Source organism: Lutra lutra, chromosome 9 (genome assembly GCF_902655055.1).
Source record: "Lutra lutra chromosome 9, mLutLut1.2, whole genome shotgun sequence".
Classification (NCBI taxonomy): domain Eukaryota; kingdom Metazoa; phylum Chordata; class Mammalia; order Carnivora; family Mustelidae; genus Lutra; species Lutra lutra.
The window spans coordinates 57748570-57762197 of NC_062286.1; the positions used below are offsets into that span (position 1 = coordinate 57748570).

General features: G+C 41.7%; 1 pseudogene; it reads right to left on the bottom strand.

Annotated features, from left to right (window-relative positions):
- Positions 1-2223: 2223 nt before the first annotated feature.
- LOC125110211 (uncharacterized) lies at positions 2224-2352 on the bottom strand (annotated as a pseudogene).
- Positions 2353-13628: the final 11276 nt, after the last annotated feature.

The following is a 13628-nucleotide window of genomic DNA, read 5'->3' on the forward strand; positions in this document are numbered from 1 at the left end:
GAGCTTCCATGGATTCCCACAAAATCTGCAGCAATCTTCTCCCCTTGATCCTAACTGGCCCAAGTAGCGAATGCACTAAGGAAACTAAAGAGTCTATCCCCAGAGGTCCTGGATTGATGGCAGCACTACCTTTGTTGTGCCCTTTTGCACACTGTCAACAATCCTGCCTCTCTGGATAGGATGATACTTGCAACATAGGCATCTGTTTCATCCAAGGCCCCACTGCACTTTTAAAACAAATTTCTTATATATGATAACATAAAGCTTAAGACATCATTAAAAGTGTGTGTTCTTATTGTTTACTTAGGGAATACTTTATTAATCTCCCTTGCAAAATTGAGAGGACTGATACATGAATATCATAAAAATGGAAATAAAGTCCTCTAATGGGGCAAAGCCCACTCTAAGAGATGTACTCGGTTACTCCATTACTTTCTGTCATGAGCAAATTTGGTTGTTCACAAGTATTAGGTTCTTTCTAGTAAACATGGGTAACATCCAATAGTTAGAGGTGGGCAGAATCTATAGATCCCTTCTCTTGCCATTTGATTAAAATGAAATTAAGTCTCAGACCAAAGTCTTCTGTATACACACTCATTCATTTAGCAAGCAGGCCCTCAAACACTCACACAACCTAGTCTATAAACTTGAAGAAGGTCCAGCTTTCTGTCTTCATCAAAAATTTTAGGTTCACCAAAGGCAAACATGACAATAATCTAGCAACAGGTCTCAGGTCCTTTATAATTAGATTCATGAGACCTTATAATTCATGAGAATGCTCAGATCAATGACTGAGCACAGCACCATTTCAGAATGAAACCTCTGGCACCATTTTGAAAGGTATAGAGTATGAACTAAATTCCTATGCCCCATTTCTGCAATATTTCTGGCTAATCCATTTATCTTGAACACCACTTCCTTCTCCTGTGAAAACTGACAAAGCCCCCAGTGTTGATTAGGTATAAAGATAGCTGAAGTAGGGGTGCCTGAGTGGCTCAGTTGGTTGAGCGTCCAACTCTTGATTTCAGCTCAGGCATGATCTCAGGATTGTGAGATCAAGCTCCGCATCAGGTTCCACACTCAGTGGGGAGTCTTCTTGAGAGTCCTTTCCTATCCCTCTCCCATTGCCCCTCCCCCACCCCCCCACTCTCATGCACACACTCTCTCTCTTTAAAATAAATAAATCCATCCTTAAAAGAAAAAAAGGATAGCTGAAGTCTACCTCTGTTGTGTGGTCTTCTGATTAGAAGCTTTCAAAACACTAACTACCCACCCCAGACATGTATGCTCCATCTTGGGGTAAAAGACTGTTCCTAGGATACAGGCAAAAATAAATTTACTTACAAACACACACATATCATGTATACCAACGTAAGGGTGTGTTTGTGTGTACGCATATACATAGAAGTATACAGATAATTAGGTAGCTCTAGATATAGATATATAAAGTCAGGCTATCTGTGTCAAAGTATTTTGAAGTAAATTATAGGCAACAAAATAGTGCCCTCATATTAAAAACAAAAAGGCGGGGCGCCTGGGTGGCTCAGTGGGTTAAGCCACTGCCTTCGGCTCAGGTCATGATCTCAGGGTCCTGGGATCGAGCACCGCATCGGGCTCTCTGCTCAGCGGTGAGCCTGCTTCCTCCTCTCTCTGCCTGCCTCTCTGCCTACTTGTGATTTCTCTCTCTCTCTGTCAAATAAATAAATAAATAAAATCTTTTAAAAAAATAAAAATAAAAACAAAAAGGCTTTAAAATCCAAATAAAAGAAGGAGGTAAGTGTGGGATACTTAAAAGTCTTCGTTTCATTTTCAGGGATGAGTTTTAAAATCGTTTCATTTGAAAGAAGCCTGAATACATTAGACACGTAGGGAAATAATCCCACTGTTAGTATAAACACTTACATCTGTCAAATGTGCCCTGATGTATAATATGCTTTCTTTTATTCCAGAGGATCCCAAAGAAACAAAACTTTAGATGAAATTGCAAAGGGAGGAAAAAGAATATTATTTTCCAGTATTGAATCCTGTCAAAAAAATACAATATCCTCAAACCACTCATAGGTCAAATGATAACCATCCCATTGGATGGATGCTATAGGGGAGAAACAAACAAGTTCAAGAGAAGGATGAAGAAGGAGCCAATGGCTCCTGGGGAAATCAGGGAACAGAATCCTAGGCATCATATTCAAGCTGGGTTTTGCATAAGTTTGCCTGCGTGAGAAGGGAAAGTCCACCTTGACTCCCTAATCTGTCAAATGAGGAAGACAGACTGCCTGTCTCTCAGAGAAGTGAGAATTAAACTGATAAGAACAGATACTACACTTGATATTAGCCAAAAGGCCAAGAAGCGATGAGAAGTGAGAATTAAGAGGGACTTTGTATTTAAATCCTGAACATTATATTCATATGCAAGAATCCATCTTATAAAATCAAGAAGCAGGCTGCAAAGAGATCTACACTAAGATTCAGAAGCCTTGAATCCCAACCTCAGCTCTGCCCCAGCTGACTGCATGACCCTGGGTTAGTCTCTTCTCTCTGCACCTGAATCCCCCTTGGTGAAACCGTTCTGTTGCCTCCCATGAGGACCAAGTGGGATCAAAGACTGGATATTGAAGAGTTGAGCACTTTGCAAATAAATACATGGCACTATTTTCATCACAAATAGAAGATACTTTCCTGAGTCCAAATATGTCAGAAAAGAAAATTCAGAGGGTCAAGGTAGAAAGAGAGGAATCAACCTGTTCTTCTTTTTTTAAGATTTTATTTATTTTATTTGACAGATGGAGATCACAAGGAGGCAGAGAGGCAGGCAGAGAGGAGAGAGGAGGAAGCAGGCTCCCCGCCAAGCAGAGAGCCCGATGTGGGGCTCGATCCCAGGATCCTGGGATCATGACCCGAGCCGAAGGCAGAGGCTTTAACCCACTGAGCCACCCAGGCGCCCCAGGAATCAACCTGTTCTGCAGCAGAAAATAAGGAAGCCTTCTAAGGCTAAGCCTTGACCTTCAAAACCCTCACCCTCTTTGGCATGATGCTCTTTTAATTCGGCCATGAAGGAACTGAGGCAGATCTAAACGTGTCCCTTGGCAGATTTAAATGTGTTCCTTGGAATCCAACATTGAATGGAGGGTCTCTCACCATTAAAGTTCTGGCATGAGGGTCACCCATCTCTCTCTCCCAGGTAAAAGAGAAAAAAATCAAGTCTGGGGCTAGGGTGGCCTCTCCATTCTTTGCACAGAACCAGGAGTCCTGATGAGAGCTCCCCAGTAAGGGTAAGAAGTCAAAGGCGATGCCCCATGCCACTCAGTCCCTTAATCTCCACTTTAAGCCCAATTTAAAAGTCTTCAAAGTGGATCTTTAATCAGAAAGAAAATGTTGGGGATGCCTGGTGGCTCAGTCAGTTAAGCAGCTGCCTTCGGCTCAGGTCATGATCTCAGCATCCTGGGATCAAGTCCCACATCAGGCTCCTTGCTCTGCAGGGAGCCTGCTTCTCCCTCTGCCTCTACCTGTCACTCTGCTTTCTTGTACTCTCTCTATCTATCTGACAAATAAATAAATAAAATCTTTAAAAAGAAAGAAAGAAAGAAAGAAAGAAAGAAAGAAAGAAAGAAAGAAAGAAAGAAAGAAAATGTTGTTTAATTTAAAAGGCTGCCTTTTGGGGCACCTGGGTGGCTCAGTGGGTTAAAGCCTCTGCCTTCAGCTCAGGTCATGATCTCAGGGTCCTTGGATGGAGCCCCGCATTGGGTTCTCTGCTCAGCAGGGAGCCTGCCTCCCCCTCTCTCTCTGCCTGCCTCTCTGCCTACTTGTGATCTCTGTCTGTCAAATAAATAAATAAAATATTTAAAAATGATAATAATAAATAAATAAATAAATAAATAAATAAAAGGCTGCCTTTCAGTTGATCTTAGCCAAAAGGCTGAGAAGCGATTAAAAGGCTGCCTTTCAAGAACAGTTGGTGTATCCCCAAGCAGTGGCCATTTTAAAGAATCTTACTAATGGGAAAGTCTCTTGGGTTTAAATGATAGCATCACAGGTGCTGCTTCTGGGCTCTGGAAGGTACCAGGGACCTGACCGGCCTCAAAGCTTCTATAAAGTAAATAGATGATTGAAAAGAAGAAACTAACTAGATCCCAACAAAGTATCTGAAATGGAATCCCCCTTAAGCTGGTCACCTATGGTCATGAGTAACAGACCACCATTTGTTCACAACATGAAGCCATTAACTGATTGTTCACTCATGCAACAAGCATTTATTGAGCACCTACTATGTGCTAGCACTAGAGTAGTCACTGAGTCACTAAAAGTGAGTAAGATGTGGTCCTCATTCTCAGAGAGTTCAAAACCTAGTGAGGAAACAGAGAAGTAAACAGAAGATAAGAATGCCTCATTAGGAAGGCTTCCTGGAGTACGTGGAGGGGCAGACCAGACTGCCTAGAGCAGTGTGTCTTGAATTTCACTGTGCACACAAATCTGGAGTTCCTGTTAAATGCAGATTTCTGACTCAGTGGATCTGGGGTAGGGCTTGAGATTCAGCATTTCTAGCAGGTTCCAGGAGATGCTGAGGATGCTGCTGATACACAGACCATAACGTGAGCAGGAAAATCAGAGAGAACACTAACAACTGAGCCAAGTCTTGGAGAATGAGTAGAAGTTAGCCAGGGTAAGAGGAAGTTGGAGGTGGGATGGGTCTCATGGCCCAGGTACAACAGTGAGGGGGTGGAGGGCTCAAGGAAGCCCAAGTGCTTCAGTTTGGCTTGAGTGGAAAGTGTGTGAGGCAAGGGTAGAGTGGAGAACAAGTTGAAAGGCGCAGGGACCCATGTATGTCCAGCATAGTATTTGGACTTCATGGAAAACATGGTGGGACCATTAAAAAATGTTTGAACTGGGAAGAGATATGATCAGATGGCATTGAAAAAAAAAAATCTCTCAGTCAAAAATGTAGGAAAGAGACTAGCAAGGGTTATGGGAGAGAGAGAGGCCAGTAAAGAGGGCATTGCTGCATTACAAACAGAGAAATGGGTGGAATCAGGAGATACCAGTAGAGAACACCAACACATAGTATTTCTCCACAGCTTCAAAATAACCTTCCCAAAAGTTAATTTGCTTTTGTCAATGGCTCTTAAGCACTACCAACATAATTTTGAAACTCTTCTGTCTGCATTTCAAAACATGTTCCCACCAGTTTCACCTCCATCTCTCTACTGGATGACCCTCGTTAGAAGTCATCAGCTACTCTCCTACTAATCTTCAAGGCTGAGATTCATACCTCATAGGCTCAGCCCCACCACCATGCTTAGCTCTCACTGTTTAACTCACCTGGAATGGCCCCGCTGCTCCTCTCCACCTACCCACTTTCCACTGCTCTTCTAGGTCCAGAAGTCAACGACCTCATTGGTAAAGCTTTACTGCCTGCTTCATTCTGTTTGCACTCAATCTCAGAGGGCCCTGTGATTTTTAATACCTTCTTTTATTTCCTTTTGCTTTTATAAAATAATTCATCTTTCAGACATGTACCTGTAGTGTATATGTACAGATTAAATAAGAATAGAAGGAAACCTGCACATCCTCCTTTTGGGTTCAGAAATAGACACTACCAAGATATCTGCAGCTCTTGTATGCTTCTTCTTAGTGGTCTTGTGTTTTGGTTTTTGTTTGGTTTGTTGTTGTTGTTGTTGTTTTACTGTGGCCAATCCTAACAACACAACATAACTCAAAATAAGACCTAAGGAACAAGAGACGTCCTGTCTCTTTTGCTTTTTCCACAGCAATTGTCATGATATTTTCTGTGCTAAAAAATCTGGGCAAACAACCAGCCAGTATGAGTATTATTTGTGGGAAAATGAGAGCAAGTAGTTTAAATCAATCCTGCCCGGAATAGTCCAAAGCACAGAGTCATCAACCCCTCAGCATTTAGCAGACTATCCATCCACTAAGAAGACAGACCCTCAGTGAATATTTATTTAATTGAATTCTGTTTTTACTTCATCTAGTGGATATCGCATAGATTCTGATTAATGTCAGACATAAAACTACTGCACTAAGCAAATGGTCTCCAAAGTAGGTCTTGATCCCCTCCCCCACAAGGTATGTATTTACCTATACCATTGGGGTATAGGAAGAAACATTAGAACTTTTATTTATACTTGGGTTTTTTCCCAAACTTTTAAATGTTTTGATTTGGGGTTTATATCTTATAATGGCTATAACATGTAGCATATAAGTGTATATGCAGCATGTACTGCATAGTATAACATACAGCATAGTATACTGGGCATAGTATGCAGCATAGCAGCACATTAGGGCATGCTGCTACAGCACCATACTCACACCTAATTGGAATAGACAACAGGAAAATAAACTGGAAAACCCAAAGTCAGGTCTCCCCATGAGCTTCCAAGACTCATTCATTCATTCATTCATTTATCCATCCAAAAACATATTTTATTGATCTCCTTATGTGTGCCATGCTCTGTTGCCCAAACTGCATCAGACAGAGACAACAAAGCAGGTCACACCCTGCCCTGTCCCACTGCCCATGGCACATGGGCTGCTTCATGGCTCAAATAACTAGTGTATAACACTGAGTTGCCCAGAATGAGCACATACACAACCAAATGTGCACCCTCCCCCCAATAAGAGGATGAAGATGAAAGAAATGAACCAGACCCAGGATCCTAATCCTGATCACAAATTTTTTTGTTCATTAAGAGTTTATAGCACCTACTTAATATGGCTCTTTTAGTCACACTCTTTTGAAACTACTCTCAGAAGAAAGTCCCACAGTTGATAAGGAATGCAATTTCATTTTATTTTTTAAAGACTTCCTTACTAGAGAAAGAGAGCAGGAATGCAGGGGGGAGGGGCAGAGGAAGAGGGAAAGAGAGTGTCAAGCAGATGCCAAGCTGAGCATAAAGCCCAACATGGGGTTTAATCTCAAGACCCTGAGATCATGACCTGGGTCAAAACCAAGAGTTGGATGCTTAACCAACTGTGCCACCCAGGCACCCAAGGAGTGTGATTTTAAATGTCCTTGCCATGGAGTAAGGTAACCTACTAAGTTTGCACTATGTTGTAAATGACTTGTATCCAATGCTCTCTAGAAAACCAGTTTTGCTGGAGAGAGAGATGGAAAAGAAATTAACACCAGAGAACGAGCCTATGGTACCTACAGGTGAAGTGAGAGGACCTTACAGATGCAAGCACAGACTTAGAAGACAGGCCACACTGCACCAGGACAGACAAGTTTACCTTGTCAGGTTTGCCAAGAGCTAAGTTAGGCCCAATACTTGCCCACAGGCCCCAAAACCTTAATTACCATAGAGAATGTTAGTGCTGAAAGGAAGCAGAGACAAGTGCCTGGGACAGATAGGAAAGAAAGGTGCCTGGGATAGATAGATAGGAAAGCTCATCCAATGAGCTATCAGCAAACCTGGTGACAGAGGCTAATATGCAAAATGAGGGTAAAAACTCTCAGCCATGTTGCCCATTTTGAAGCACTAGTTCAATTCTACGTTCTGAATGTTTTGAACCACTTCGCTCCAACTATTTCCTCCGGGTTTGGTTTGCGTTTGGTTTTGGGGTCTTGATCTTCTTTTTTGATCCTGACCCCTCTGGGTTTTTTATGTAAGATTCTTGGCACTTCTCAGAGTATTGCCAGAGGTGAGGAGGCAATAGTGATGATTCTTGTCCATAATCCATCCCAGAGGTGAACCTGGGAACAATGCACTGTTGTTTTGCTGGATAAAATAAGACAAAGAAAGAGATTTTACTTACTCTGCAAGACTTGCAGTTTAATGTCCTATGACAACTTGGGGGAAAGACAGAACAATACCTAAATGTACCTTCCTACTTCCTAGGAATAAAAAATTGAAATAGCCAAGTAGTTATATTGAATCCAGACACAAGAAAAACAGTAGGCAGTATTCATCTGCAACTCACAGAAAGGTCATCAGTTCAATCGCGTGAGTTTCTGTAAAGATGTGATTTCATTTTAAACAATCCTACTTCAAAATTCCTGATATTAAAACTGTTAAATCCAAATCATGAGCTCTCTTTTAAATATGTAGAGATATCATTTTAACACACTGACTTTGAAAATAATTGTATGTATCTTATATATAATATATATGATATAGATGTAAATAATATACAGGCATACCTTAGAGATATTTCGGGTTTGGTTCCAGACCACCCCAATAAGGTGAATATCACAATAAAGCAAGTCAAATGAATTTTTTGGTTTCCCAGTGCATATAAAAGTATGTTTACACTATACTGTAATCTATTAAATGTATAATAACACTATGTCTAAAAATAAAACAATGTATATAACTTTAATTTTAAAATACCATATTACTGGGTCGCCTGGGTGGTACAGTCAGTTAAACACCTACTCTTGGTTTCAGCTCAGGTCATGATCTCAGGATCACGAGATTGAGCTCTGCACTTAGCACAGTCAGCTTGAGACTCTCTCTTTGTCTCCTCTGCCCCTCCCTCTCTTTCTCAAATAAAAAAAATTTTTCTAAATAAAATACTATATTGCTAAAAATGCTAACCATCATCTGAGCTTTCAGCAAGTCATAATCTTTTTGCTGGTGGAGGGTCTTACCTTGATATTGACAGCTGCTGACTGCTCAGGGTGACAGCTGCTAAAGTTGGTGCAGTTGCGGCAATTTCTTAAAATAAGACAACAATAAAGTTTGCTATATCCATGGACTTTTCCTTTTACAAACGATTTCTCTGTAGCACCTGATGCCCTTTGATAGCATCTTTTCTGCAACAGAACTTTCAAAATTAGAGTGCATCCTCTCAAACACTGCCGCTGTTTTATCAACTTAATTTATACAATGTTCTAAACCTTTCATTGTCATTTTTGAGAGGAATCTTTTCTTCCGAGCTGTAGGTCTTAACAGTAAGCTTAAGTTTATTCACTAAGCCACGTTGCAGAGATGTGCTTTCATTCAGGCTTTGTTGTCGTTTCTAGAGCACAGGCAGAGACTGAGCGTAATTCTTAAGGGCTTTAGGATTTTCAGGATGGCAAATGAGCATTACTTCAGCTTAAAGTCACCAGCTGCACTAGCCCCTAACAAGGCAGTCAGCCTGTCCTTTGAAGCTTTGAAGCCCAGCATTGACTTCTCCTCTCCAACTATGAAGGTCCTAGATGGCGTTTTCCTCTGATAAAAGTCAGTTTTATCTACATTGAAAATTTGTTGTTTACTGTAGCCGCCCACACTAATGATCTTAGATCTTCTGGAGAACTTGCTGCAGCTTCTACATCAGTGTTTGCTGCTTCACCTTGCACTTTTACGTTATGGAGATTGCTTCTTATACCTCACGAACCACGCTCTGCTAGCTTCACACTTTTCTTCTGCAGCTTCCTCACTTCTCAGAGCCTTCATAGAATCCAAGAGAGTTAGGGTCTTGCTCTGGATTAGGTTTTGACTTAAGGGAATGTTGTGGATGGTTTAATTTTCTGTCCAGACTTTCTCCGTATCAGCAATAAGGCTGTTTCACTTTCCTATCATTTGTGTGTTCGCTGGAACGGCACTTTTAATTTCCTTCAAGAACTTTTCCTTCACATCCACAACTTAGCTAACTGGCATAAGAGGCTTGTTTCTGCTTTTGACATGCCTTCCCCACTAAACTTAATCATATTCAGCTTTTGATTTACAGTGAGAAACATGCAACTCTTCCTTTCACTCAAATACTTAAGAGGCCATTACTAATTGTCCTAATTTCAATGCTGTTGTGTCTTCGGGAATAGGGAGGCCCAAGGAGATGGCAAGGTGGCAGGGGTAGAGCGAAAACAGAATGGCTGGTTGGTGAAGCCATGGGAACACACACACTTATTAAGATTGCTATCTTATATGGGTGCTGCCCCAAAACAATTATAATATTTAACATCATAGATCACCGTATCAAATATAATGATGATGAAAAAGTTTGAGATATTGCAAGCATTACCAACATGTGACACAGAGACACACAGTTGGGAGAATGGCACCAATGGACTTGCTGGACACAGAGCTGCCACAGACCTTCAATTTGTAAAAATTATAGCACATGCAAAGTGCAATAAAGCAAAGAACAATACAATGAGGTATGCCTGCATATATAATATGCCAGTTTGTTAGGACGGCCGTCACAAACTGCCACAGACTGGGTGGCTTAAAAAACAGAAATCTGGGACCCAGATGGCTCAGTCAGTTAAGTGGCTGCCTTCAGCTCAGGTCATGATCTAGGGGTCCTGAGATGGAGCCCTGCGTCTGGCTCCCTGCTGAGTGGGGAATCCGCTTCCCCTCTCCCTTTGTCCTTCCCTCTGCCCCACCCCCTGCTCATTCTCTCAGTCTCTCTTCCTCTCTCTCTCTCTCAAATGAATAAATAAAATCTTTAAAAACAAACAAATAAACAAACAAACAAATTTGTTTCCTCACAGTTCTGGAGGTTAGAAGTCTGAGATTAAGGTGTCAGCAGGACTGGTTTCTTCCAAGGCATCTCTCCTTGACTTGTAGGTGGCCGTCTCCTCCTTATGTCTTCACATGGCCTTCCCTCTGTGTATATCTGTGGGCACATTTTCTCTTCTTATAAGGAGACCAGTCATATTGGATTAGGGCCTACCATATGATCTCATTGACCTCTTTAAACACTCTCATTCCACATACGGTCACATTCTGAGGTACTAGGGTTCGGATCTCAACATATAAATTTTAGAGGATTCATATTATTTCAGCATCTATATATCAGCAATATATATAAGTCATATTATATTAATTAATATATATTAGTTTTATATGTGTGTGTGTGTGTGTGTATATAAAAGATAGGCAGGTACATAATGTACTGTGTCCAAATAACTAAGCATTTTTGCCTTAATTGTCACAAAGTTTCCTATAAAACGAGAGAATTATGATGTGGCTGTGTTTCTAGTCAAATTCTTATACATTCTTAATAGAAGTGATGAAGGTCTATAGATTATAACCTAGATTCATATAAAGGATAACACACACACAGCATTAGGATAATTTTACTCAAAGGAACAGCTACTCTTTAATTCTGAACATTTTAGAACATCTAGAATCACTTTCCCTAAGCAATTATGATTTTAGAAAATGCTGTCAAGACTATCGCAAAGTTTTACTGCCCAGACAGAGCTAAATGCCTGGAGCTTTCGGTGGTGATTTATTATTTACTCTGGAGGTAAGTTGCTAAGCAAGATTTATTCAGTAAGAACAGAGCCATCCGTAACAGTACAATATATGTTTGACTGTGAGGAAGACTTTTTTTTCACCCTTTCTCAAGAGAGTCTGTTCTTTATAATCAGAAAAATATATCTGTATGTAAGTTTTCATCCTTTTGTGAAATTGAGGGCACCAATATGCATCTGACAAAGCAGTTTAGTTGCAAATGTTCTCATGTGAACTTTAGCTCTGAGAAATTGTCAGTATGTTTTCATAATAAAAACAGTAGGGCAACGGTATCAAGGTCTATCCATAGAATCCATTGGGTATCTGCCTTACCTGCACAGGGCTTTTTTTTTTTTTCCAGTTGCTCCGTTGCACTACAGTGGCCTAATCCACACATTCATATCATCTCAGAGAGACTCAGATTCCTAAGAAAAAGAGAGCAGTAATAATGCATATTTGCCAACTTTAGTTTTCAGAACTGGTAACAAGTACAGAGACCCATTGTTGGCCTACTTCTGCCCCCTAGTGATCATAACATATTGCTGCTTTTTGCAAAAGGGAGCCTGGAGAGCTGGGAGCAGAGAAAGTGGCTACCCTTTCTGTCCCCCTACTTTAGCAACCTGTTCCCCAAGATACCCATCGGCCTCCAGCCACCCTTTCACCAGGTACTGAAAAGGAAAATGATAAACGCATTCATATTAAGGAGGCTGGGACTAAAATCTCCCCTTCTGACCAGACTGCATTTTAACAAAAGCACTGAAGTGAGAAGGCAAATGCTGCTTAACCCAAAAGAAAAAACCCTGGGTGGAAATTTAGCCTTAAGGAAAGAGTTTTTTTGTTTTGTTTTGTTTTGTTTTTGTTTTTTTTAAAGATATTATTTATTTCAATCTCAAGTAGGTGGAGGGGAAGGCAGAGAGAGAGAGAGGAGGAAGCAGGCTCCCCACTGAGCAGAGAGCCGGATGCAGGGCTCAATCCCAAGACACTGAGATCATGACCTGAGCCAAAGGCAGAGGTTTAACCCACTGAGCCATCCAGGTGCCCCAAGGAAAGAGTTTTTATCTTGGGTTTTTTGGCTTTGCTTTTTTGTTTTTTGGAGGCGTGCCTTTGAAGAGTCACTCAATGCCTCAATCTGTTTGTGGTTTTTGTTTTTGTTTTTTTTTTTTTTCATTTTTTTAAAAGATTGATTTACTCATTTAAAAGAGAGAGCGCCAGTGCACCTGGGGGGAGGAGCAGAGGTACAGACTTTAAGGCAGACTCAATCTGAGCGGAAACCAAGAGTCCGATGCTTAACTGACTGAGCCACCCGGGCACCCCTCAACACCTCAATTTCTTTGACAAATCACTGCCCCTGCTATAATCTGGTGGGAGGAAAAATCACTAGAGGACCCAGGAAAATGCTCCATTTCGCAGACTTCTCGCCTCCATCCTCAGCTGCTCCAACCCCTGTGCCCGGCTGGAAGGTGTGGCTCTGGGGCAGCTACCGTGTCCAACAGGGCAGCTCACCCTGCAGACATGAAGTGGGTGGAAACATGAGCAAGGAATGTTCTGGTCAGGCTCCAATCATCCTCCCACAGCTGCTAACAGGACTCCCCGCTGCAGTTCTTCAGCAGGTCAGGGAGTTTTTCAGGCAGGTAGCCAATCCCCAAGATGGCTTTAAATCAGGAGAGGCAGGGTTGAGCAAGGGGAGTCAGACTATGAGACAGGATCTGGGAAGTTTGGGAGGCCCCAGGCAGTGTTTCTGAACTCTGGCTTAGGCAGGTCATTAATCAAGCCCCTCCCAGGCGTCCAAAATTGGCCTCTTCCCCATCAGGAGTAACGGCAGATGGTGGCCCCTACCTGAGTGCCCATGTCGAATCCAGATAGAACCATGAAGAAAACGGAAAGAATGCAGAGTGAGGGCTGTTTTGTGCTGCTGGTGTAACTTGCTGAGAAGCCATAGGGGCCCCCACAGTCTCCAGCCCACCATCACCAACTCCCACAGACTTGGAGTCCATGGAGGCAGAAGCTGGGCAAATGTGGCTGGCGGCTGGAGTCAAGGGGCTGATTTCAGCGCATAGTTCCAGCTGCGTGTGGTAGTGGGATATGAATAGAATCTGACCTCATGCAAACCTGAGTTAGAATCCCAGCTCTACAGCTGGCTAGCTGCACAACCTTTGACAACCTACTCCTTTCTTTAGTCATCAACTAAAGACCCCTCTTTGGCCACGAATTCGATCGGATCCCTATTTGTGAACCTCACAATCCCTTATAATTTTTATTTATAACACATATCACCACTTGTAATTTTATCATTTATATGTAGGATGATTTATCTAATTTCTCTTTCCCCTACTGTATTCAGAAGACAATGACCATGTCTCCTTCATTCACCATCTTCTTCCAGGAACTAGAATGCAGAACATACTCAATAAAGATTTTAGAAATGAATTATACTCAGCCTTTATCATC